Source organism: Cupressus sempervirens, chromosome 4 (genome assembly GCF_028749045.1).
Source record: "Cupressus sempervirens isolate cs-2001-9-10 chromosome 4, ASM2874904v1, whole genome shotgun sequence".
Lineage (NCBI taxonomy): Eukaryota > Viridiplantae > Streptophyta > Pinopsida > Cupressales > Cupressaceae > Cupressus > Cupressus sempervirens.
Genome location: NC_143121.1, coordinates 823,974,855 through 824,002,517, shown reverse-complemented (window position 1 = coordinate 824,002,517; position 27,663 = coordinate 823,974,855).

Sequence of the window (27,663 nt, the reverse complement as noted above, 5' to 3'; positions counted from 1 at the left end):
AAAAAGTGTGACTGTTCTTATTGGTGCCCCCAGTTGTGGGTATGCCAAAGCCAAGACCTGACTTTGTTTTCCATTTGTGTGCTTTGATGGGGCACTACATGCCCCTTTCTTCTGGTCCTAGACCACCACCTTGATAGTTCCATTTTTCAGTGATGAGCTTATGTTCTTGGGGATACTTTTGGCTGAAGTGATCAAGGAGTGCTTGATTTCATGGAGGTGCATCCTTATGTAACCAATCAGTGATATCTAGAGTGAGCTCCTCATGAATAGGGATTTTTTAGGATACAAAGGTTGTTGGGCCAAACTGTTTATATCTAGGAGGTGAAATCTCCTTAGCTTTGTGATATGTCAGTCATCCATGGGCATGTGGATCAAGTGGGAGATCCTCGAAAACAAATGCATCTGACAGACTATACTTTCCATAGCCTTTGTTATTGATCTTTACGGTAGATAGAGTGGAGGCGAGGATGGTTTTTGGGTCATTGCAAGTGTGGGATGAGCTGGTGATGGATGTGTCGATATCAATTCTAGGGCAATGGTTTTTATATGAAGCTTCAACTGCATTGCAGTAAGCAAAGGGTTCTGGATTAGCATGGATGGTTACCTCAGTGCCCTGATGCAAAAATTTGACGCACTAATGGTAAGTGGATGGAATGCCTTTCATGGCATGAATCCATGGGCGATCGAGGAGGATGTTAAATGGTAGGTTTAGATCAATAACATGGTAGAGTGTTTCTTGGATGACTGGCCCAACCTTGATTGGCAGCAAAATAGTTTCTTATGTGGTTCTTTCTAAGTTGTCATAAGCTTTGATGGTGATAACCTCACTGATGATATTTGCCTTAGTATACCTAGCTTGTTTTATTAATTTTAGGTGAAAATATTCAAGGCTGATATATTATCTATCATTACTCTTTTCATGGCAAAATTGGATACCATGATGGCTATGCAAAGCGAAAGGGTGTGATCTGGCTCGACCACGAGTATGTCGGTGGGTTTGAAAGATAGGGCACATGAGGATGAAAGGTGTCCAATGAGATTACAAAAATTAGTAGCGTTGATATTTGAAGGGACATGAGATTCTATGAGAGCAGTGTCAAGGATGTTCTTGTATACATGACTAGTGTGGAGAAGATCTAAAATGGAGATTTGGGCTGGCATGTTCCCAAGGTGTTCCAAGATATTGTACTGGCTTTTTGATGGAGCTAATGGTGTTGGTGACACTTGTGGACCTATGATGTTAAATCATGCTCTTCTAGTGGTGACTGCACACTCATTATTTGGGCCTTGGATATTGATAACATTGATAGAAGGCTCTTTCTCAAATATACAACCTATGAGGCTACCATAGTCTATATAGGATGAAGTGTGGTCATTGTTCTTCCCATGCTATTGGTTTGGCTGGCAGTTGTTGGTGTTGTTTTTGTTGGTTTGGATAGGTGCTTTTCCAAGATTTTGGTTGTTGTTTGGAGAAAACGAATTTTGATAGATCTGTAAGCCTGCATTGGGAGAGGTTTGGGCATCAACTATGATTTCTTTCCTATCAATGAGGTCCTGCACATAATCTTTCAGTTTCATGCATCTGAGGGTAGTGTGACCTTTTGCCCTATGAAATTTGCAATACTCATTGTCTTTGTACCATGCAGCTTTGGATTGGCTTGGGTCAATTTGCTGGGTAGGAGGAAATTTGATGAGGTTTTCCTTGACTAATTTCTCAAAAATGACATCTAATGGCTCACCAAGGGGTGTATAGTTTCTAGGTACAGGTTGAAATCTAGGTTTTTGACCTGCAGCTACATTGATGGCATTAGCTTGATTGCTAGACCCTTGAAAGTTGGGTCTTGGATTGTGGCCTTGATAGCTTTGGTGATTTTTTTGTTGGTAGTTGATAGCTTGTTGATTGTTTGGTTGATATGGTGGATTAGACTAATTTTGAGAAGGACCAACAATATTCACATGTCTGGTGTCGATAACCCCATCTGTTGCAATGTGCTTATTTTTGTTCCAATACCTTGACTTGTCATTGGAATGTGATTGATTTTGGTTGGCTTCCTTGTAAATTTTGACCACACCATCTTTAATGAGTCCTTGCTCAAGGATCATTCCTTTCTCTTTGATATCTTTGTAGGTCTGCAAATAGTTCATGGTCATGTGGTAAGCCAAGCTAGGATGGGCATTATCAATAAACATTTTCACCAAATGGCGCTCTGGCAAGGTACAAGATATGCGGGTGGTAAGGGTTTGCCATCTTTGCAGATATTTGGGAAGGCTTTCTCCACCTTTTTGCTTAGTGTGGACAAGATCAACTACTGATAGCTCTGTTTCAACAAGATGGACATATTGGGCTACAAATGCCTCAGACAATTCAGCAAAGTTTTTAATTGTGCCATATGGTATTCTATAAAACCATTCAAGAGCTAGTCTGGCCAAGCTTTTGGGAAAGAGACGCAAGAGGAAGACATCATCATATGCCACTTCTTGGTAGTGCATGTAAAATTCTTTGATATGTGTGATAGGGTCTCTTTTTCCTCTAAATTTATCAAATTTGGGTACCTCAAAGTGTTTGGGAAATGGTGTCATGGTAATGGCTCTGTCAAATGGGTAAGGACACACATTCTCAAACTTGAAGGTTTTTGGATCATTTCCTTCTTGGATGTTCTTCAAAGCTATCTTCATGGGTTCCCATTCCGAATTAATGGGTGATGGCTAGGGTGCCCCCAATGTAGAAGTACCCTGAGGTAGGTTTGTGCTAGATGGGGCAATGGAATATGGATGGCTTTGAGGTATGGGCTGGTAGGGATTGTACATGGCTTGGGAAACTGAATGGTGGATGATGGGTTGATGAGGTGGAGGTGGCACATATTTCTGCATGTGTTGCAAGGCTTGCTGCTGGTATGGGATTTGGGATTGGGATTGAGGAACATAAGCTAGTTGTGGGATAAATGGATTTCTTTGTGGAGGTATGGTATAAGATGGTTGTGAAGCTTGGGGAAAGAATTGGGGAGATTATGGAACTTGACTTTGGATTTGAGGAGTTTGACCAATATATGTGGGTTGTACCCCCATTTGGGAAGGTATCTGCATAGCAAAAGAGGCCAAGTAATTGGTGGTTGGTGGTGGTGGATTTCCTCCTAGAAGTGGCATAGAAAAATAGTTTCTAACAGGAGGTAATGGATTAGTTGGTGGTGGAGGTGGTGGGAATTGAAAGCTTGGGAATGGAACTAATGGGGTTTGATATCTTGGTGGTTGGATTTGAAAGCTTGGTAGAGTGGTGGCAAGAGTTTGGGTCACTTGAGAGCTTGGCAGAATATTGGTAGTAGCTTTTGAGGTTTGATAGCTTTGTGGAGTGAGGGTAGTAGCTTGTGGATTTGTGGCTGATGGCACTGAGCTCCAAGGACCTAATGGAAATGATGGAATTGTGTTTTGGGCTAAGGTAAACAGGCTGGGGGTGATAAAAGGTTGATTACTTGGCCCCATGGGTGGCATCCCAGTTGTATATTGTTGCAGTTGGCCAAAGATGCTAGCATTGATTTGGGAGATGGGTGGACTTGGAAGGCTGGGTTGGAGAACAGCAGTAGCAATAGTGAAGGGAGTGAATTATGAGGTGTTTTGGGCAAAGGGGGTTTGGGATGGAGTGGTATGGACCAATGGTGGAGTGGTGGTGGATGGATTAGCTTGTGGAATGGAGATTTCAACTTGGGTGGAGGATGGTATGTTTGGGTCTATTGGATCATAAGGGGTGGGTTGAGGCTCTTCTTTTGGCACATATTGAGGATAATTTGAATCATAAGAGCCTATGGGTCATGAGAGTTATCCAAACAATGGGTGAGATGGCTCTGATAGGGGAGTAGGCCTTCCAAAGTCGAAGGCTCCAATGTTGTCCCTTCAAAAGTTAGCCATGATTATTTCCTTGTTTTTGTCTATAATGGCGTTCACCAATACTGCATTTCCTGGTTGGTTCATGAAAGCTTCAATGTCAATAGGTGATAGTGTAGCTTTCTTTGGGCTAAAGGATGGTTGAGTGCTCAAGGGGGGTGATTTTGTTTGATCCAAATGATAGGGCTCCATTGTTTCTTTCTTCTTGGCTAAGCGAGTGACAGGTGGCATGAAAATGTAGAATGTTCCTAGGGATGAGATGCAACAATGTTGATGGATGCAAAAGGGGAAGGGTTTTCTATGCAAATGATTTCCTAGGTTGAGGCAAAGCTATATGACAAAACCTAAGGAGGATTGGGTTGGGGATTCTAACTTCAAAGATATGTTGCCAAAGCATGAAAGGTCTGCTTTCCTATGTGCAAGCTTGGTGGTGATTGTGTCAACTTAAGGATAAATTGATGATCCTTTAGGAAGAACATGAGATTGACCACTTATGGATCCCAACCTTTAGCTCAAGGTGATGAGGGATACAAGTGACAAAGCTAGATTACCCTGGACAATGCTCTGTCAAATTGATAACCTTGGTGAGATTGGTGGATTTGGGAGATGTTAGGAATGGCAAACTTTTGGGAAGGTGACAACAATTTTGAAGGCTTGGATGCAAATTTTTGGATTACTGGCTAGATGGTTTAGAACTAAATGAGATGGATGAGCTAAAATGCTTAAGAGGAGGACTAAATATGGCTGGCTTTCCTACAAAGATGACTCTAATGCAAAGGTGAAGCTTATGCAAGAAGATGTAGAGAAACAAGCGGGTCTAATCATAGAAATCATGCCTAGTTGGTAAAGCATAAGCATTGTTAACTCTTAGATGTTGGTTAAGTTGGATGGTGCAATCTAACCAGGCATCTTGAAGGGCTTCATCGGCAGCTTTGTCCTCTACTTTGTGGAGTTTAGCAATTCGAGGGCTTGGTGTTAGTTCCTTTCTCTTGGCTAAAAATTCTTGGTATGCCTGAGATGGCTTGAGTTTAACTTTGTGAAAATTCTATTTGGGTTTGGTTTTTTTTGACATGAATTCCTGAATCTGCTTGGCTTTGAGAGATCTCAGTTGTTTTGCTCTAACTCATTCAACTTTTGGAATAGGTAGTGACTGCGCTAAGTATGCCCTAAGCTAGGATTGACCAAGTTTGGAAAACATTCATTCAAAAAAAATCAAGCATTAGATAGGAACAACCAGATAGAAGTTTTTGATTCTCAGAATGTGATACTTGTGCCAAGGAGTGTGTATGTTTTACAAATTTTTTGATCATTCACTTCAAACACATTAACACCCTAGATGGTTGTCTACAAGGTTGACAATTGGTTTAGCTAGGGAGTCCTCGATATACCCAAGGTATGTGAGGCCCAAATTCGTAGATGAAACCAAAGAGATGTCACACAGCCGAGAGGAGCGGTAACCCACTTCTCCTCTTTCACTTCTCAAGGGTATAAAGTTCCTTGAGGCTTAGCTCGAGTGACAAAATCTTGATTCCAAGAGAGGTGTATTTGGATTCACCTCCCAATCTTTATACTCCACCAGAATGCTGGAGTTGAGGTCATCCCAAGGGATGATGAAATCCCCAAGCAGGCCTCTTAAAAAGAGAAACAAGGTTTTGGATCCTAATCTTATGCACCCAAGATGGCCTCGAAAGACGATAAGTGGAGAGAAGACTTGGATGACCTTGGGCTAAAAAACACGCTTGTTCTTTTACCAACTAACTCTTATGTGTGTTGATCTAGACTTTGCAAGCACTTGTGTTTAAGAGACAATGTTCAATTCCAACTTGAAGCATTAAGAAAAGTAAAATCGATCGAAGAATGCAAACACCAAGAAGATTTAGGGTCAACAAAAAAGTAAACCCATGCGCCTGGAGGCCCTCCACGACAAGTATCGATTAATTTTTCTTTAAGGCATTCAAGATTGAGTGTAAGTTTGTTTTAAGCCCAAAACAAAGGTGTGTGAGATTCAATTTCAAGTGCGTGCCCAGAGGCCCTCCACGTCAATTGGTTGTTCAGTTTTAAAATCCAAACTTGAAGTGTGATCGATTTAATCTAGATTTTTGGACATTGAAGAAATTTTATAAGTTTAAGACAAACCCTCAAAAAGTGAATTAAGTAGAATCTGATTATGGAACACTTAGCACTCTCTTAGGTGGACCCATCCCCATAAATAGTGTTGAGATTGCAACCAATGGTTAAATTGATGGGTGATCAAAGAGGGTGAGTCCAATGAAGAAACTACTCAATTTGATTTTTGTTGATTTTTTTTTAACTTAACAATTTTTTTAAGTATTCAAAAATTAACTTTGCCTAAGTTGCATACAAAACAGAGATTTGTTTGTTCTTTTTAATGCACCAAAAATTGAAGTGTGAGATATTGCAATAGTTAAATGATCCTTTGCATTCAAGATTGGATTTATTCTTTTAATCATGCATTCCAAGAAAAATTTTGATTTTTATCGATGGCATTCAAGAGTGTGTTTTGAGCAACATACATTCAAAGAAAAATGTGTTTTACCATTCAAGTTCATTCCACAAAAAATCTAAAAAACATGATTAAGTTTGTTGCTCCAACCTACAATGAGACAAAAAAGAAAATTAATTAGTCACCCAAAATCTTTCAAAATGAAAGCTTAACTATGGGAAAAAAAAATTAACTTTTTTTACTCTTTTTCCTAGGCATAAAAATGCTTAGAAAAACCTCTACTCTATGGAACCACCAAAAGTTAAAATTTGATTTATAAAAAATGCAGGAACTAAGATGCTAAAATAGAAATACAACAAAAATAGGCAGAGATGTCAGTTCATCAGGCAGAGACGCCAAAATTTGGAGACACTGATCTACGGAGATGCCAATCTATGGAGACGATAGAGAAAGAAGTGAAGACGACAGGTTGATTTGGCAGCATAGAAAATAGGAGATAAGTGGAGACGTTGATTTGTAGAGATGACAGTTTGGATTGGCGGCAACAGAGACGACAGAAAAGGAGAGTCGATGGCGGAGATGACAGTTAAGGATGCAGAGACGATAGTCTAGTGGTGGTGTCGATAGAAAAAGACTAGGCAGAGACGTCGATTTTATTGCAGAGACGATAGAGTAGCTGGCGAAGATAACAATTTGTAGGCATAGACGCCAATCTGCGAAGATGACACTACGTGAAAAGAGCTAAAATGCGTAGATTTTTTCCAAAAAAATTTATATTTTTTGTTATTTTTGGATTTTTGAGGGTATGTCTTCTTCCCGAGTGCACCCTTCAACTTGCAAAAAATAAGTGAAACACCCTACAACTCACTCAAACAACAAGAAACATTAGATTGTTAGAAAAAACAATATATAGATAGAAATGGATGATTAAATGACCCATAGTGGGGTCCCACCGGGTGTGCCAAAATGTATGTGAGAAATATGTTAGCAAGAAACACCAATCTATTAAAGGAACAAAATATTAACTAACAAAATTACTATAACATATAAGAGAGACCAAAAGAGAAACCCTCAAATGAGAATGTGAGCCATGGAATGGCTCTCTCAATGAGATTATTCTCGTGATGTATGGATGAGTCTATTAGCTTAGATTTGGTATGTATTCTCAAGGTTTTCAAAATATCTTCAATGGAGATGGATGAGTAATGGCAAATTGGTAGCTTTGTGAGCTCTCAATTTGGCATTATAAGGGTATGGTTAAGGCTTTTGCTTCTCAAACTAGCATTATAACTTTAGCTCAAAGGTTGTGATTGAAATGGCTTGGGAGGGGATTCAATTTATAGGCTAAAGGCTTGAGGGATGGAGGGCTAAGATGGAAGGAAAGGAAAAAGCTTATGGAGGGCTTAGATTACATGATAGGAGAGCACATGGATTGTGCTTGTTTAGCACCAACCAGGGAGTGACACATGTCATAGGGTGAGTGGATGGAGGAAAGGGGATGGATGAGTCAACAAAAGAGGCTCAAGGGATAATATCTTCATAAAAACCCTTTATTATGGCTTGTAAGAGAAATGAATAGGCTTGTAAGAGTCTTTATGACCTTTGTAAGAGCATTGAAGACTTAGTGGTTGGGATATTTTGGAGAGAGTTGAGATTGTTGACTTTGCTTGGCTTAGGAAAGTCTTAAGCTTTCTTAGGGAATGTGACAATGTTAGGGGGGGGATTAGAGGTGATTTAGGATTAGATTAGGCTTGTTAGAGATATGCAAGTGGATGGCATTCATGAGGGTGGGTGAGTTAGTGACTAAGCTTAGTTAGTATGGGTGGATGGGGTGGATTAGGCTAAATGAAGGGTTAGGGATAGGTTAGGGGTTATTAGATTTGAGGGTTTTATTTATCAAATAGATTTATTTAATTGATAAATGATAGGTTATTTGATTTATCAATTAGGACTATAGATGATTAATTAAATTAATCAGCTAGGGGATGGCAAAGGATTAATTAAATAGAAATTTAATTAATGATGCCTTTAGAGATAACTAAATAGGATTACCAAAGTGATGTAATCAAATTTAGGTGTCTACAAGTAGTACTTGAGAACATATTCTCATTGTACTGATATGTTTCTGGATTCGATTGTGTTAACATTTTTACCATCAACATTTCAAATCACACTATGTGATCCATCATCAGGATGAAGAGCAAGAGATGCAAAAAACAATATATTGCAGATAATGGATGACCCAAAAAGATAAAGGGAATAGGCAAGAAGGAAAGCACACACCCTGAGGTTGAAGAATGAAAATAAAATAAATAAAACTAAGAAACATTAAAAATGGGGGGCAGACAGAAGGACAAGGGGCCAAAAAGGGAACACTCCCAAGGACAGACTAGAAAATAAATAAAGGTGTCAAAAGAAGAATTTATGAGAATAGACAAGTGAAGAAATAAAAATATAGAAGAAACCAATGAATAAGATATAACTAAGAGCGCGCCTAAAATTTTTACATAGACGAAATATAACAAGAATATAAAGGAAATAATCAAATACACATAAGCAGGAGACATGCAATGGTCAAAGATGATAAATACATACTTGCTAATATATATGTGACTAAATATATATATTAGAGAGACAAAACAAATAGGTGTGTGTATAATATTATGTGCAAATGTGTGTGTTTATATTTTGAATGGGTTGTGTGTGTGTGTGTGTGTGTGTGTGTGTGTAAAAATGTAAGTATATTAATATTCAAATACATACATATTTGTACATTAATATATTTAAATACACACATATTCATATATATATATATATATATATATATATATATATATATATATATATATATATATATGTATGTATGTATATATATATATATATATATATATATATGTATGTATGTATATATATATATATATGTATGTATGTATATATATATATATATATGTATGTATGTATATATCTATGTATATATGTATTCATATGTATATATAAAATATATATGTATACATATGTATATATATATATATACATATGTGTGTGTGTGTGTATATATAACAATGCATTATTATATAACATGAGTGTGTGCGAAAGAGTATGTGAATATATATATGAGAAACTATATAAAGTAGACATAAAAATAAACCAACTAAAAATATATAAAAAATAAGAAATAAATATGTGCGAGAGTGGATATATATATAAATATATGGTATCTATATAAGTATAAGAATAAACCATATAAAAATAAAAATAAAAATAAAAATAAAAAAGAAATAAATGTGCGAGAGTGGATATATATATATATAAGAATGTATATATGCGTATGTGTACACAACTATATACATGAATACCCATGCCGAATGAGAGGAACACCACAAAGAGACAAAGACGAGGCAAGGAGACAAGAAGGAAATGAAAAGAATGAAACAAACAAGAAAGGAAACACAAACAAAAGAGACCAAGACACTAGAAGAACACCTAAGCCCAAGCCAACCAAAAGATGGTGTGCGAGAAGTGTACTCCTAGGAGCTAAAGCTATTGCTAAGTGACCACTAGGACCTAGACACCTAGAAAGACCACTACAAAAAGATCACAGAGAGCCAAGCCAAAAGCAAGAACCAACGAGAAAAGAGGAAACCCAAAGGAACAACCACCAACAACAAGGCAGAAGGAGAGGAGAGACCCACTTGGAGCACAAGGAGAGAAGAACAAAGAGGGAGTAGGAGACCACCCAGGGGGAAGGAGAGCAAGCAAGCAGGAGGGAGAGGGGGGGAGAAAGAGGAAGGTCAACCAGCATGAAGTTGGTCTCTGTCACATGTGGCCAGCATTGGCTGCCAAGAGGGGTTAAGGTTCCAACCATCATCACGATTAAGGTTTATGGGGTGTTTGTAGATCTCAACAGCTTCTTTGAGTTTCCTTTTAAAGAAGTTGTCTTCCTTGGCAAGGACCTGAGTGTCTTCCAAGAAAATGTGATGCTTGGTCATGAAGGAGTGCTCAGCTAAGGCATATTTGCACACTCTCTCGTGTCTAATGTCAGCGACATGCTCTTTGATCTGGGTGTGGAATGAGTGGCCTATTTTGCCAATATAAGGTGTGCCACAGGAGCAGACCACTTTGTAGACCCCTGAGTTATAAAAAGTGTCTCTAGAGTCCTTGATGGGAGGAACAAGGTCTCTAAGCTTGGAGAGGGGTTTGAAGGCTACACGCAAGCCTTTCTTGGTTAGGATCTTGGAGATTTTGTGGGAAAAGCCTTCTACAAAGGGGAGAGAGGCATTCAACACCAGAGGGGGAAGAGAGGGGTTGGGAACAGAGAGGGAATGGTGGATGGACTTAGCTTGGTTGAGAGCCCTGGATATTTGTTTAGGGGAATATCCATTGAGCTTAAAGAATTTGTGAAGGTGGTCGAGCTCAAGGCTTAAGTAATCATTATCACAAATTCTAAAGGCTCTCAGAGTAAGGGTCTTGAGAATGCCCAATTTTTGGCTAGGATGGTGGTGGGAGGAGGAGTGAATGTACAAGTCGCTCCTCCTCCCACCACCATCCTAGCCAAAAATTGGGCATTCTCAAGACCCTTACTCTGAGAGCCTTTAGAATTTTTGATAATGATTACTTAAGCCTTGAGCTCGACCACCTTCACAAATTCTTTAAGCTCAATGGATATTCCCCTAAACAAATATCCAGGGCTCTCAACCAAGCTAAGTCTGTTCACCATTCCCTCTCTGTTCCCAACCCCTCTCTTCCCCCTCTGGTGTTGAATGCCTCTCTCCCCTTTGTAGAAGGCCTTTCCCACAAAATCTCCAAGATCCTAACCAAGAAAGGCTTGTGTGTAGCCTTCAAACCCCTCTCCAAGCTTAGAGACCTTGTTCCTCCCATCAAGGACTCTAGAGACACTTGTTATAACTCAAGGGTCTACAAAGTGGTCTTCTCTTGTGGCACACCTTATATTGGCAAAACGGGTCGCTCATTCCACACTTGGATCAAAGAGCACGTCACTGACATTAGACATGATAGAGTGTGCAAATCTGCCTTAGCTGAGCACTCCTTCACGACCAAGCATCACATTTTCTTGGAAGACACTCAGGTCCTTGCCAAGGAAGACAACTTCTTTAAAAGGAAACTCAAAGAAGTTTTCGAGATCTACAAACACCCCATAAACCTTAATCGTGATGATGGTCGGAACCTTAACCCCTCTTGGTAGCCAATGTTGGCTGCATGTGATAGAGACCAACTTCACGCTAGTTGACCTTCCTCTTTCTCCCCCCCTCTCCCTCATGCTTGCTTGCTCCCCTTCCCCCCGGGTGGTCTCCTACTCCCTCTCTATTCTTCTCTCCTTGTGCTCCAAGTGGGTCTCTCCTCTCCTTCTACCTTGTTGTTAGTGGTTGTTCCTTTGGGTTTCCTCTTTTCTCGTTGGTTCTTGCTTTTGGCTTGGCTCTTTGTGATCTTGTTGTAGTGGTCTTTCTAGGTGTCTAGGTCCTGGTGGTCACTTAGCAACAGCTTTAGCTCTTAGGAGTACACTTCTTGCACACCACCTTTTGGTTGGCTTGGGCTTAGGTGTTCTTCTAGTGTCCTGTTCTCTTTTGTTTGTGTTTCTTTTCTTGTTTGTTTCATTCTTTTCATTTCCTCCTTGTCTCCTTGCCTCGTCTTTGTCTCTTTGTGGTGTTCCTCTCATTCGGCATAGGTATTCATGTATATAGTTGTGTACACATACGCATATATACATTCTTATATATATATATATACATCCACTCTCGCACATTTATTGTTTTTTTCTTTTTTCTTTTTATTTTTATATGATTTATTCTTATACTTATATAGATACCATATATATATATATATACATATATATATATACATGTATATATACATATATATACATATATATATACATGTATATGTATATACATATATATATACATGTATATGTATATACATATATATATACATGTATATGTATATACATATATATATACATGTATATATATATGTATATATATATACATATATATATATATACATATATATATATATACATGTATATATATATCTATATATATATGTATATATATATATATATGTATATATATATATATATATGTATATATATATGTATATATATATATATATACATATATATATATATACATATATATATACATATATATATATATATACATATATATATAGATATATATATACATGTATATATATATATATGTATATATATATATATATATATATATATCCACTCTCGCACATATTTATTTCTTTTTTTTTAATATTTTTAGTTGGTTTATTTTTATGTCTACTTTATATAGTTTCTCATGTATATATTCACATACTCTTTCACACACACTCATGTTATATAATAATACATTGTTATATATATATATATATACACACATATGTATATATATACATATGTATACATATACACATATACATATATATTATATATATATATACATATGAATACATATATACATAGATATATATATATACATATATATATATATATATATATATATATATATATGAATATGTGTGTATTTAAATATATTAATGTACAAATATGTATGTATTTAAATTTATATATGATTATGTATGTATTTGAATATTAATATACATACATACATATATACATATATATATATATATATATAACCCATTCAAAATATAAATACACACATTTGCACATAATATTATACACACACCTATTTGTTTTGTCTCTCTAATATATATATTTAGTCGCATATATATTAGCAAGTATGTATTTATCATCTTTGACCATTGCATGTCTCCTACTTATGTGTATTTGATTGTTTCCTTTATATTCTTGTTATATTTCATCTATGTAAAAATTTTAGGCGCGCTCTTAGTTATATCTTATTCATTGGTTTCTTCTATATTTTTATTTCTTCACTTGTCTATTCTCATAAATTCTTCTTTTGACACCTTTATTTATTTTCTAGTCTGTCCTTGGGAGTGTTCCCTTTTTGGCCCCTTGTCCTTCTGTCTACCCCCCTTTTTAATGTTTCTTATTTTTATTTATTTTATTTTCATTCTTCAACCTCGGGGTGTGTGCTTTCCTTCTTGCCTATTCCCTTTATCTTTTTGGGTCATCCATTATCTGCAATATATTGTTTTTTGCATCTCTTGCTCTTCATCCTGATGATGGATCACGTAGTGTGATTCGAAACGTTGATGGTAAAAATATTAACACAATCAAATCCAGAAACATATCAATACAATATAATGGATTGTGGAAATTTGTTCTCTTTAATATTCTCATTGTACTCAAAATTGTGTGAGCCATCAATTTTCACACAAGAAACTAGCTAATGGATAATGAGCTTGGAGAGGATCCTTAAAATACCAAGCATGCAACTACCTAAGGATCTAGCTTAGAGTGAGAAGCATTTTCAAACTACACTTCATACTCAAAAGGAACTAGCTGTACTAATAGTAGATGTGGCAAATACCAAGGCCAAGTTAATACAGATTCAATCTGTCATAACCCCACACATGGAAATTTTGCAGAAAGAAGTAGCTTATGCTGAAAATGTTTTAAAGAAAGACCCCCAATATTTCTACATTGGGAGGCCTAGTTCACCTTGTAGCAGAGACAACCATCCAACTTAAATCACTAGAAATTGCACTTGAAAATTGGGATGCTACTCTTAGGATAGTTATGGAGGTAAATAAATCCTTTTTGGCTAAGTATTCAGTTAATGTATAGAAACCTTTGACATAAGTATCAAAAAAGGGGGAGATAAGGGGATAAATTTTGAGGAAGAGAAAAGATAAGGCAAAAGGAAATTATAACTACAAGGGAAGATGTGTGAAAGGAGGAGTAAAACTAGAGCAGGGTAGATAGAACAGAACAGATAGAGAAAAATGGCAAGGTAGAGATAAAGAGTATTAGAATTAGCACGAGATAAATCTAGCATGAGAAGTTTTGGATACGAAAATGGCACATCAACTTAGGGGGAGTTACCAATTTTGAGGTATCTTCACAAATTTTGAACAATTTTTGAAGTTTTGTATATGCTAAATAGATGTATATTATACACAAAAAGATTAGACTCATCATGTATAGTTAAGTGTTTTTGACACTCATGTCAAAGGGGGAGATTGTTGATCTCAGATTGGTTTTGACAATTGAGTGTCAACACACTTAGGAAATTGTCTTAGTTGATGCCGAGTTATAGTATGTGTTGAGTAAAAAATTCATCAAGTGCTGAGTCATTCAAATGCCCAGTAGATAGATAGTGTCGAGCAAGTTTCAATTGTCGAGTGACTAAAAAATTTCAAGCTAGTATATGTGTTAAGTAAACTATAGGTGTCGATCAAGAAAAAATTTCTATAGGTGTCGAGCCAAGTAGAATTCCTATGTGTGCCAAGCATCAATAATTAGTAAGTGTTGAGTAACATAGAATTAACATAAGAGTTTGTACCCTCACAAAATAAGATGCAAACCATTTCTAAGCTAAAACAAGATGAATCTTGAAGGATTAAAAGATAAGATTGAATCTTTTTAATTCCCTATGAAATCAAAATGCAACCAATCAGAAAAATGGAAATATTTGAGCAGGAAAGATGAATGAATCTCAATCATAGATTCATACCTAACCCTAAGTCATGAAACCTTTTTAAGGAGGTAGAAACCCCATAATTCAATGAAGAGAGTACGGGAATGCATGAGATAATTCTAGTGAAGTTTGGAGGAAGTGAAAGGGGTGTAAAGATTTAGAAGAAGGACAACATTGCAGAATCAGTTGGTTAGAATAGAGTATCGACACTTCAAACAGAATCATATCAGATCTATAAAGCCTAAAATTAGTAATTGAGAATTGTAAGTTATCAAGTCAACACATTCTACTATACTTTCTAGCCATTGTATTAGGAGAATGAAAATCCCATGAAGATAGGTTGGTTTAACAACCATGTTGCAAATCCTTTAACAAGGTGCAATTCCAAGTGAATGTTTGTAAATCCTTTAGATAGGTCACTTTTAATAGAGTGTTTGAGCCTTTAATAGGGCAAGCCTTTCATAGGGAAAACCATTGATGGTGGTCAAACTTTGTAACCTTGACAAGTTACATATTGTTGTAGTGATAAGTTGTGGGTGTCATCCCCACCCTAGTTTTACCTTCTCATTTTGGAGGGTTTCTAGGTGATCAAATATTGTGTTGTCTATTTTCATGCATGCCTTTACTTTCATGTTAATTAGATATGTAACCTGCATGTATTGATTTCAGTTAAAAGTTTTATAGCTTAAAGTTTAGTACTTCTGATTCACCCTCCCTCTCATAAGTATTCTTCCCACTTGTAAATTCCAACACTTAGAACTAGCTTTTTGACACTTTTTTGGATCAAAAATCAACAGGGCTTCTAGAAATGCATAAAAAAATTATTTTTAAAAATTAAAAATTTAAAAATTTAAAAAACTTTCTTTAAAATGCACCATTAGAGGAGTGGCAGCCTAGCAATGCTTTGGGTAATAGATCCATGGCAACAATTGTGGGAGGGAGGTGCCACTGGTGGTGGTGGCCCACTAAGTGGTGGTAGTTGCTAGGAGCTATTGTGGTTAGCGGTAACTGCCAATGGTGTTTCATCTATATTTTTGAGTTCATTTTTTTTTCCTTTGTTTGCCTCCTAATTTGATGAAGATTATAGTCTTCTCTACCTAGTGAGGTTTTATTTTAGAGGAGGTTCTAAAAATCAGCAATTTTTTTGACAAAGTTTGCAACTTCTTCATGCTTCATGAATGTTTCTTCATGATTGCTCTTCATTCCTATTTTCTAGAACATTTCACTAATTGGAGGCTTCTGTAGTCCTTCACTAGGTTTTCATCTATCTCTTTTTGGAGTAGAGTTTTTCCCACTGGGTTTTCTCTATTTCTTGGTTTCATAGAGATTTGATTGTGATTGGGTACCTCATCAGGGCTTGTTGCTGGGACCCAAGTTTTCTTTCAACAATGTATTGTAGTTTCCTCTCTCTTTTTGAATTGTTTGTAACTACATTGTTGCTCATCTTAAAAGGGGGTGTTAGATAAAAAGGTTAATTTTATTTCATTTTTTTGCATTTTTTTTACAAAAAACCTACCTTAGAGTGTGTGTAGGAGGTTGTATGGCCTTCTGGGCCAAATTTTTTTTGCCTCCCAAATTGATGCAGGAGCATCTAAGGTCTTTTCTATTTACCCTAGTAGTCTGATGTAGGACCATCTTGGCCATCACATTATCCTACTAAAATTATTATAAACATTGCCAAGTGCTAGTAAATTTTTAGTCATTGTTGAGTTGAAGTTATCCCACGTCATGTTAACATTCAGATTTTGTGTTATCCCACTTATTCTACTAGTTTTGACTAAACAATCCTTCAAGTGCCGAGTTGGTCAGTTGTAGTGTTTGCTGAGTTTCAATGTGTGCTGAGTGTTCCTTCATGTGTTGAGTGTTCCTGTTGGTGCCAAATTTTTCTGTATGTACTGAGTGCCAGTATTAATTTTCGTGTTTGTTTTTAGTTTGGGCCAAGCTTGGATTTTGGTGGAGTTATAATTTTCATGGTTAGGGATGTGTTGGAGAGACATTGGATAACCTTTCCTCATGATTTCATAGAGATTGGATGGATTGGGTTGAAGTTTGAGCCATTTTACCTTGCTACTAGAACTATGTTTTCTAGTTTTTGGGTACCTGCTACAAGCTGTGTAACTAATTTTCTATAATGATTTATACAATGTGAAGTTCAAGGATTGAAGATTTCCTAGATTAATATCTCTAATTAAGGTCACAAGTCCTAATTCATTATAAGTTTGGAGATATGGAAATTCTCCTAGAGTATCAATTTTTGGTAGTTTGCACAAAGGATTTCTGTGCATGACTTCCGAGATGAATCTAAAGATATCCTTAATGAATTAGTCTTATATAGATTAAGAGGTTTTAGAGGACCTAAATTAATACTTTTGATTCAAAGCACAAGTTCTAATTCAATCAGAGCTAGGAGATATCACAATTTTTCTTAGGTATCAATTTTCAGTCATTTAATTTCTGTTGAAGGCTGACTTATGGCTCTTCAAGTATTCAATGTTGGATTTATTTAGTTTTTAGCATTCTGGGCCAACTTGTGGCTTAGATTAATATATGTAGGGGATATTGGGTAGAGTCTTAATAAAATAATTTGGTTAGAGGAGTCTTAGGTGGAGCAGCTTGGAGCTAGAAGTCCGTATTTGAGTCTAGAGATTTGTTCTTTTTTAAAAGATGTATTCTTCTTTGTAATGGTTGTAACTCCAAAGATCATATAGCCAAGCATGTTGGATGTAAATTTCTTGCTTTGAATATTTGAAATATATTTTCTCTAGATTTGAATCTTGCTCCTCTTGTTCATTTTTTGTTGTGTGTTTGTTTGCTAGTTTCTAGATTACCTCATTTTGGGGTACATCTGGATTAGCACTGCATTAGTTAGTACCAGAGCTCAGTTGTTCCTGAGTGTGCAACCAAATAGCTGAAGTGTGAGGTAGTTTGTACTAGGACCTTGTTTGGGTGAATTTTATCAAAGAAGGGTTTTTATTTTGGAAGTCCTATCTAGTTGGCGATTTGGTGTAGGGTGGTAAATCTATGGATTTGGCCTGCACTTATAGAGGACTCATCATTCAATTGTTGTTTGTATGTGTAAAGATGGTTTATGGAAGGAGAGATGCAGATCTAGAATTATTTGACATGTTTAGGAAACTTATAGCCAAAGTAGAGCTATTGAGTTAGCACAAAATCGTGGAAGACATCTTGATGAATATGATTCTTTTTGGGATGATTTTAATGAAAAGATTGATGATCTAGAAAAGTTTGATTTGAGTTGGCATATGAGGATTAGAAAGAAGGTTTTTTGTTCTATTAAAGAGATTATGAAGAGAAGAAGATAGATCGTGGAAGTACATGATGATTTTTGTGAAATGGAGGAAGTATCTTTTGGTTTTCATGAGTAGATGGATAGATCTAACATGGAAATTGTAGAGCATCTTGTTGTGTGGAATTAGATTACTAAATAGGAGAGTTTCACTTATGTTGGTAAGGAATTGGATGTTTTTATACAAAATGATGTTAATGTTGGAATGGATGTGATTGAGGACTTATCTATTGTTGTCGTTGCTAATCTGGAGTTAAATGATGTTAATTTGGATCTTTCTTGTGGTAAGAAGATGGATTTATTGCTAGTAATATGGTTGAGGGTTTCAAAGGTGTTATTGATATGGATTTACATGATGTTTTTGTTGCTAATATGGATCTAAACTTATATGTTGTCGTTGAGATGCTGAAGGATATGGAAGTTACTACTAACATGGATTTTGATGATGTTGTTGATTTACATGTTGCTAGAAAAATAAATATATATATTGTTATGAGTATGGATGACATAAGTTTATTGTTGCATGGTCCTAATATGGATTTATTTTCTGTTGATTTGGTGGAGGATTCCTAAGTTATAGATTTATATTCTTTTGCTATAATGGATCTAAGTTTATATATTTTTGATGATCGAGTTTGTAATTTGGATATTATTGCTAATTCAATTTTCATGTATGAGGATGATGTTATAGATGATGCTGATGATAAATTGCAAATGGAGCATTGCAATTTTTAGTTTAGTTTGTATGTTGATTGGTTGGATGAGATTCTAATTTTTGAATGGATGAAGCATAGATGGTTGATTCAAATTTGATCTCTTTTCTTTGATGGAGTGGAAACCTCTTGTGAAGATGAAGCTGAGTATAGAATTTTCTTTTGGAAGAAAAATATGGGACACGTTTATCTATTTACCTGGGGAGTTTGATGTAGGAGCATCTAAGGTCTTTTCTATTTACCTTGGTAGTTTGATGCAAGAGCATCCTAGTCATCACATTATCTTGTTGATTCTATTATAAACATTGCTGAGTGCCAATAAATTTTTAGTCATTGCCGAGTTGAAGTTATCCCATGTCATGTTAACATTTGGAGTTATGTGTTATCCCACTTATTCTGCCAATTTTGACCAAACAATCCTTCAAGTTCCTAGTTGGTTGGTTGCAATGTTAGCTGAGTTTTAATGTGTGCTGAGTGTTCCTTCATGTGTCAAATTTTATTTCATGTGCTGAGTGTTCTTTCATGTGCCAAGTGTTCCTATTGGTGCCGAATTTTCCTGTATGTGTCGAATGCTAGTATTAGTTTTTTGTGTTTGTTTCTAGTTTGGGATGAGCTTGTATTTTAGTGGAGTTATGGTTTTCATGGTTATGGATGTTTTTGAGACACATTGGAGATCCTTTCTTCATGATTTCATAGACATTGGATGGATTCAGTTGAAGTTTGAGTTGTTTTATCTTGTTGTTGGAAGTGTGTTTTCTGGTTTTTGGGTGCCTATTGTGAGCTATGTAACTAATTTTTCACAATGAGTTAGAGGATGTGAAGTTCTAGGATTGAAAAGAGCCTAGATTAATATCTCTAGTTAAGATAACAAGTCCTAATTCTTTATTAGTTTGAAAATATGGAAATTCTCCTGGAGTATCAATTTTTGACAGTTTGTAAAATGGGTTTCCGTGCATGAATCTTAAGATGAATCTGAAGACATCCTTAATGAATCATCCTTATCAAGCTTAAGGGATTGTAGAGGACCTAAATTATTACCTTTATTTTTAAGCACAAGTTATAATTCAATTGGAGCTAGGAGATATCATGATTTTTCTTGTGTATCAATTTTTAAACATTTAATTTCTGTTGGAGGTCGATTTTTGGTTTGTCAAGTATTTAATGTTGGGTTTACTTAGCTTTTAGCATTTTGGGAAAACTTGTGGCTTAGATTGGTATAAGTAGGGGATCTTGGGTAGATTCTTGATCAAATAATTTTTGTAGAGGAGTCTTAGGTGGAGTAGCTTGGAGGTAGAAGTTTGTATTTGAGTTTGGAGATTTGTTCTTCTTTGAAAGATGTATTCTTCTTTGTAATGGTCATAACCTAGAAGGCCATACAACTAGGCATGTTGGATATAAACTTCTTTCTTAGAATATATGAAATATTATCTCTCTAGATCTAAATCTCACTCCTCTTTTTCATTTTTCGTTGCGCATTTATTTGTTGATTTCTAGATCACCTCATTTTGGGGTATATCTGGATTAGCACTGCATCATGGATCAATGTTGTCTAGAATGGATGAACTTTATATGGAAATAAGGGTTTTGACACCTTCCAAATCCATCTGTGAGGTATTTTTGGCCTCAAACTACTCCTAAAATTATTGACCCCCTATTTTCTAAAGAAATACCTAAAAAAACTTCAAATCTGATCTATCAAACCCTCATTCTCCCTCGTTCTCCTTTTTCTCCAAATATAGAACAAGCTATAGAAAATCAAGCTCTGATACCATGAAGGATTTGATCAATACAAATGCACAAAGGCTTAAAAAACTTTCATGTAAAAAATATTTCATGAAAAAAAAAGAGCTAACGAGAGCAGGCAAGGGTTTTTCTCTAAAAATTATGCAAATGTATTCTCAGAAAAAGAAAAGATGTAGATTATTACAAAAGATAAATCCTTATAAAAGGAGATCAAAACCTAAAAGAGTAACCTAAAAGGTAAAAGCTATTTTAAATATTCTAACAATTGGTAATAGAGCATTGGTTCTTTTATGGAAAAGTTTGAAGGTGCTTAAAATCTAATGATCAAGATGTACAAAAAGGACGTGCCAAGATTGAACAAATAGAAATTTCGTACATGGAAAATATTGATGAGGTTACATATAGCTAGAATTGGTGATGTTGAACTAGATTTTGTAGATAATACATATGTGGAGATAACAACCATCTCTCTTACTGCTCAACAATTGAAAGATAAGAAAGAACACAATCAGGAAATCTTGGAGATTGCATCAACCCTAAGCTATGTTGATTTTGATGACATAAAACATTAAAATAATGCAAAGAAAATGTGGGATAAACTAAGGACTATATAATGAGGAGACGATAATATCATGAGAGACAAATAAAAAATATTGAGAGGATAATTTGATGAAATGAGAATGATAGAAGGTGAGAATATAGTTTAGTAGTGTGCAAGAATAAAAGAGGTTATCAATTCTATTAGAGGTACTAATGGAAATATTGAGGATGAAATAGTAATAATCATGGTATTGAGAACTCTATTTTTTATTTATGCTATTAGGGTTTATGTAATACAAGAACTTGGATGTACTCCAGGTAATTCCCTAACCCTGGAAGGTGTGATTGGTAGGCTTACTACTTTTGAGATGTCTAATTTGTATAATTACACTCCTACTACTATTGAATCTGCTTTTAAATCACAATTGGTTCTTAGCAAGAAAGGAAAAGGAAAATATGTGAATAGTGACATTGACACTTCCAACAATGAACTTGATGAACTTGAAGCACTGATGGATAGAAGGGTTTCAAGAGGCAAAGAAAAATACAAAGGTAAACTTCCTATAATCTATTTTTCATGTAACAAAGTTGAGCATATTGCTACAAGATGTCCTGATAAAGAAGAAAAGGATGAAAGAAAGGAAAGAAAGTATAAAGTAAGAAGATATGACCGAGAAAAAAGAATAAACAAGGACTAAAAAGACAAATGTAAGAAATATTTATACATTGATGAATGAGAAAGTGATATTGAATTTGAAAGCAATGATGAAGAAGTTGTCTATGTTGCTATGAAAGAAGATTTTGATGAAGATGAGAAAACTGCATTAATCTCTTATGTAAATAAAAATGATAGATGCATAATTGTTAGTGGTTTTTCAAATTACATGACTGGTGACAAAAGTAAATTTGAGAACATTAGACCATACAAGGGTAGCTATATTAAATTTGGTAATGATGTACCATGTCTTTTCAAAGGTAAATGATCAATATAGTTGACTGACAAGATCAAGTGTGATAGTATTTATGTTAGAATATAAAGTCCACCAATATAACTAAGAGGAGGGGGGTGAATCAATTATCAAACTATTAAAATAATTATCAACTTTATTAATTCTTAACCATATGAGAAATGTAATCAGCAAGCATAACAAGATACTCATATATAATAACACCAGATATGTTAAATAGGGAAATCCTTGATCAAAAGGAAAACCCCTATGGGGATGGTAACCAAAAAATGATGTACTAATATAAATATTCCTTATTAGAGGATGGACCCTAGTAGGAGTCAATAAACACATTCAATATGTATTAGTCCCTATTAGGAGACCTTGAATCTCTGTTAGGATATTCCAACCCTATTAGGAGTTGTAGAAGGTAGATGGAACCATTGTCCAAATAGCTTCAAAGGAAAGACCAATGAACCCACTATCCAAATGATATTTGTATTATTCCTTTTAGAATAATAGAAATGAACTATACTTTTCCTTCCTCTTCCTCTATCCTATCAACTAGACTTCTACTTCTTTTGATCTCAATACCGGATCACCAACTTCACATCCAATAATCCATTGGATCTCTTACTCACATTTACCAAATACTCTTCTCTTTTTCACACTTCTCCAACCACAATGCATACCTCTCAATCAAGGAAAATATTTTCCTTTATGCCATTTCCTCATAAAAATTCCTTGAGTTAGACTTGAGGCTTTCCCAATTGATTATAATAGGACCTCATCAAGATAATTAATTATTTCAAAATCACACAATATTGTCGGCTCACAGTCTTTACAACTTCTCACATGTGTGGCTCTAGAACTTGTGCACTATCTGATGTAATCATCAATATTGTCCTCTATCACTATATAACTTTGCATATCTTGATTCTATCTCTATTAGGAGATATAATCCAATCAATAAAAACTATTTATTAGATACTTTGTCTTTATACTGCTCTGTGTAAATCAAACATATCTTCTATATGTCTTCAACTTATTTCATGTGCACTTAACCTCACCATAAAAGCACCATGTAGAACACATCCTTAACCACACTTCACCTGAAAATCAATCATTTATCTTTATGACCTCAATCTTTGTTTTCTACTTTGTCGATCTTTACAGAAACCATACTATATTGTAATCAATGACAAACATAACCATTAACAAAACATGTCAATCATGCTAAATGCTTTCCTATGCTTAGTATACTCCCCTAAAGGAATATCACCATAATTCATGCTAAAATTATCCCCTTTGGAATTTATGACAACATAGATGAAAAACATCTAAGTTCCAAGAATAGAAAAAATATACTCTACTACACCTATTGTTGTTCTCATCTTTTCAATTCATCTTCATCAATTAAATCTTAAAACTCACTGGAATATTGATTTGTTCTATATTTTTTCTTTAGCATCAACATTAGTTGTTCATGCTAAACAACTCTCAACTTCTCCCCATTCAATGTCACTTCCATTGATATCAACAATACTTTCTCTTAAAGGAGATCTTAATCTCTTCCCCAGACATTAATCTCTCCCCCATACATAGGAGATTTTTTTCATTCACTTCTCTCCCTTATTTGTTGGTCTCAATTTGGTTTTCACATTTGAGTGTCAACATACTTAACCACTTTCTACATTGAAGTAGAGTACAGTATATATGCCAAGCTATAGTATGTGCTAAGCCGAAATTCCAATAGGTGTTGAGCATTATATAGGTGTTGAGTGATATATAGGTGTCGAGTCATATTTGATGTCGAGAAATTCAGAATGCAACATGTGCCAAGTGAGCTAGAGTCATACATGTGACGAGCAAGATAGAGTGCAATAGGTGCCAAGCAAAGTAGGATAGTATATGTGCCGAGCACCAATAATCCAATATGTGTCGAGTAACACAGAATCAACATATGAGTTTTTGACTTCAAAAACTCAGATGTAGACCATTTTTTGAGCCGAAATAAAAGGATTTCAAAGAATAATAATGATAAGAATGAATCTTTTATATTTTCTATGCAATCAGCATACAACCAATCAAAAAAATGGAGAAGGAATGCAACCAATGAGAAAAGTACAAGGAATGAGTAGGAATTAAAAATTCAATATGGATCATAGATCCATACCTAACCCTAAGTCTATGAAGTCTTTATAAGAAGGCTTAGATATGATGATTTTATGATGCTAAATAGAAGTTAAGGAATTTGTTAAGCAGCTAGCAAAATTGCAAAATAGGGCAAGCAGCAGGGGTATTAAAGACTTAGTGAATTGAGTAGAAATTATATATCTAGTTGATAAAAATAGAACAAGGGCTATAAATAGATATTAGATCAAGCAAAGATCACATCAAAATGAGCAGATCAAGTGCTTGAAACCAACAATTGAAGATTGTAAGCAATCAAGCAAAAGATTTCTAATACTCTCTAGCAATTGTATTAGATAGTGAAAATCCTATGTTGATAGGTTAGCTTAACAACTATTTTGTAGATCCTTTGAAAAGGTGACTAAATCCTTTAACACACTTCATGTAAAGTGTTTGTAAATGCTTTAACCAAGTCACTATTGACATAGCATAAAGCCTTTAATAGGGCATACCTTTCATAGGGCACACCATCAAAAGTGGTCAAACAATTATATTTGTAGTAATTTTGTGGGTATCATCCCCACCCTAGTTTTACCTTCTTATTCTTGGAGGGTTTCTGAGTTACCAAAATTCTAGTGTTATGTGTGTTTATGCATGTGTTTACTTTATGTTTATTTGATATGTTTACATGCATGCAATTTACTTTTAGTTATTTTCTTTAAAGGATTTGAAAAGGTTAAAGTGTGGTACTTTTGATTCACCCCTCTCTCAGAAGTACTCTTCCCATTTCAATATTACAACAATTGGTATCAGAGCAAGGTTCTCACAAGAAAAAGCCAAACAACTTAGAGAAAAGATCTAAAGATGGAAGTCTTCAAACTTGGGAAGATTATAGACAATCAAGTGAATAATGTGTATCTCACTCTACACAAATTGGAGGAAGCCAGAGAGGAATTGAGGAAGTCCTTGCAAAGAAGGAAGGATATAGCCATAGCTGAAAATGATGCACACTACAAGGAGATTGACACCACACAAGTGTTTGCTAATGGAGATTCCAAGGAGTTTGATGCAGCAATAGTTGAATTGATAGAGAAAAATAGAGCTCAAGCAGAAGAAATTAGATTACTCAAGCATGAACATGAATCACAAGCCATAATTCTTTGTGAAGTAACTAAACAAAAGAAGAAAGCCATTGAAGACAAGGCCATGATAGAAGACAACAAGATAAATCTTACCAATAGACTAGAGGAGCAGAAAATTGAGTTTGAAAGAATCTCAAACATGAAGCTTGACATCTTAAGTTAGATGATGAATGCTCATCATGAGCTAAACATGAAAGACATTGAGATCTCCACCTTGAGAATGCAAAATGAAAAATTTCATAATGAATTGAGGAGAGAGAAGGAAATAGCAGAAAGTTTCAACAAACCCAATTAGGCTATCAAGTACTTTGAGCAACTACTGAAATCACCAAGGGCCAATAATGATACCTCAGGACTTGGTTATGCCTGCACTGAACAAGGAAAATCATCCAAGACTACAGAAGAAAGGAGTAAAAAAGGTAAGAATACTAAACCTACTTGTCATTTTTGTGGTAAAAAGAGACATACTTTTAATGTATGCAGGAGCAAGGATGGCAATCAACATGATAAACCTAAGAATTCAAGCTACTGTCATAAGTGCAAAAAATAGGGACATCAAGCACAAGAATGCAAGACTAGGACTATCAGGACACCAAGATTTGAGGGTCATTGCTACAATTGCAAGAAGCATGGACATGAAGCATTTGAGTGCAGATCTAAGCCTATGTGGACACCAAATTAGCCTACAAGGAGAAACAACCATGAACACCACTACAACTAGGATTACAATACCAGGTATAGCTGTCACTACTATCAAGAATATGAACACATCCCTAAAAATTGCATAAGGACACATTTTCGAGTGAACTACAATAGGTGATTGAGTCAAACCACATGTTTTAGTTACTTGAAGACTAGTCATATCAACAAGAATTGCCCAACAAAGTCAAAAGCACCCAAGTTAGAAGTCAACAAAGGAAAAGAGAAGTTTGATGTGGAACACATCAGAGGGAAAATAAACAAGACTTGGAAGAAAAAATATGAGTACAACACATCAAATAGAGGGATCACTTCACCCAAGAGGTCAAGTGGTCACATCTCATCCAACTAAGCAAGGATAGGTGTATGAGACTAATATACAAAGTTGTATCATACATCAGTCCCAAGAAAAAAAAATACTACAAAGAAGAAATCAGCATAAGAAAATATGCCAAATCAAAATTTGAAGTTTTTGCAAATATTGTCGAGTTGTCCTTAAATGCCAAGTAAAGCTCCAGTGGATGCCAAGTTGCTAGTAGCGACCGAGTTCATGGTTGATGTCAAGTTGAGAAATGTCAATGGAAGCCTAGTGAAGAGGAAATCTAATGGAAGCCAAGTGAATGAAATCCAATGGAAGCTGAGTCATGTTGAAATCTTTAAGTGTTGAGTTTACAATTGTATGCACTAAGCATTTAATGCTAGGTTTTAAAAAGTATAAGGTTGAATTTTGATCTTTTTTACACCATTCAAACATAGAGAAAAGATGAGAAGAGAGTAGAAGTGATCAAACAACAACCTTGAAGCCTTTTGCACTGATTTCAATAGTGATTCAGCATAAATTTTGTCAATCTAAGGTATTTATCAAGTGTCGAGCTATGCAGTGTTGAAGTTTTTAATATATTGAAACCTTAGATCAGTATAATGAATTCTAGTTTTAAGAACCCTAAGGGAAAGGAAAGTCATGAGGTTCAGTTGGTTAGTAATAAAGTAAAATAACCTAATTTTAGACCCATCCTTGAGGTAGCCTATAGAAATAACCCTGCTAGCATGTTGTCCATAATTCCACCCAAGGTTGTCATGGTGCAAGATGTAAGGAAGTGTTACAACTACAAGATAGGTTCTATAGGTGACCTTGAGATATTTCAAGCCTATGACAAGCTGTGTGATAACAAAATACTCAAGGACAAATTTTAGATAGTTGAGAAGAAGGGTTTAACAAATGTCCTAGTTTACCCCATAGGTTTCAAAACAAAATGAATATGGATTGTTCTCAGCAAAATTCACAATGGATGTTTGTGGTTGGAAACATGGCCAGTTAAGATTACTAAGAAGATAGTGCATAGGGTTATGGGTTTCCCAACCCTAGATCAGCCTTAAACCCTGAGAAGTGATTTGAAAGAAGTCATTGAAAGGAATACAGGGGCTAAGTTGAATAAGAGGGGTATGAAAATTGATACTATAATAGATACTCTTCTAGATTTTATAGTGAGAGTGATTTCTCACAA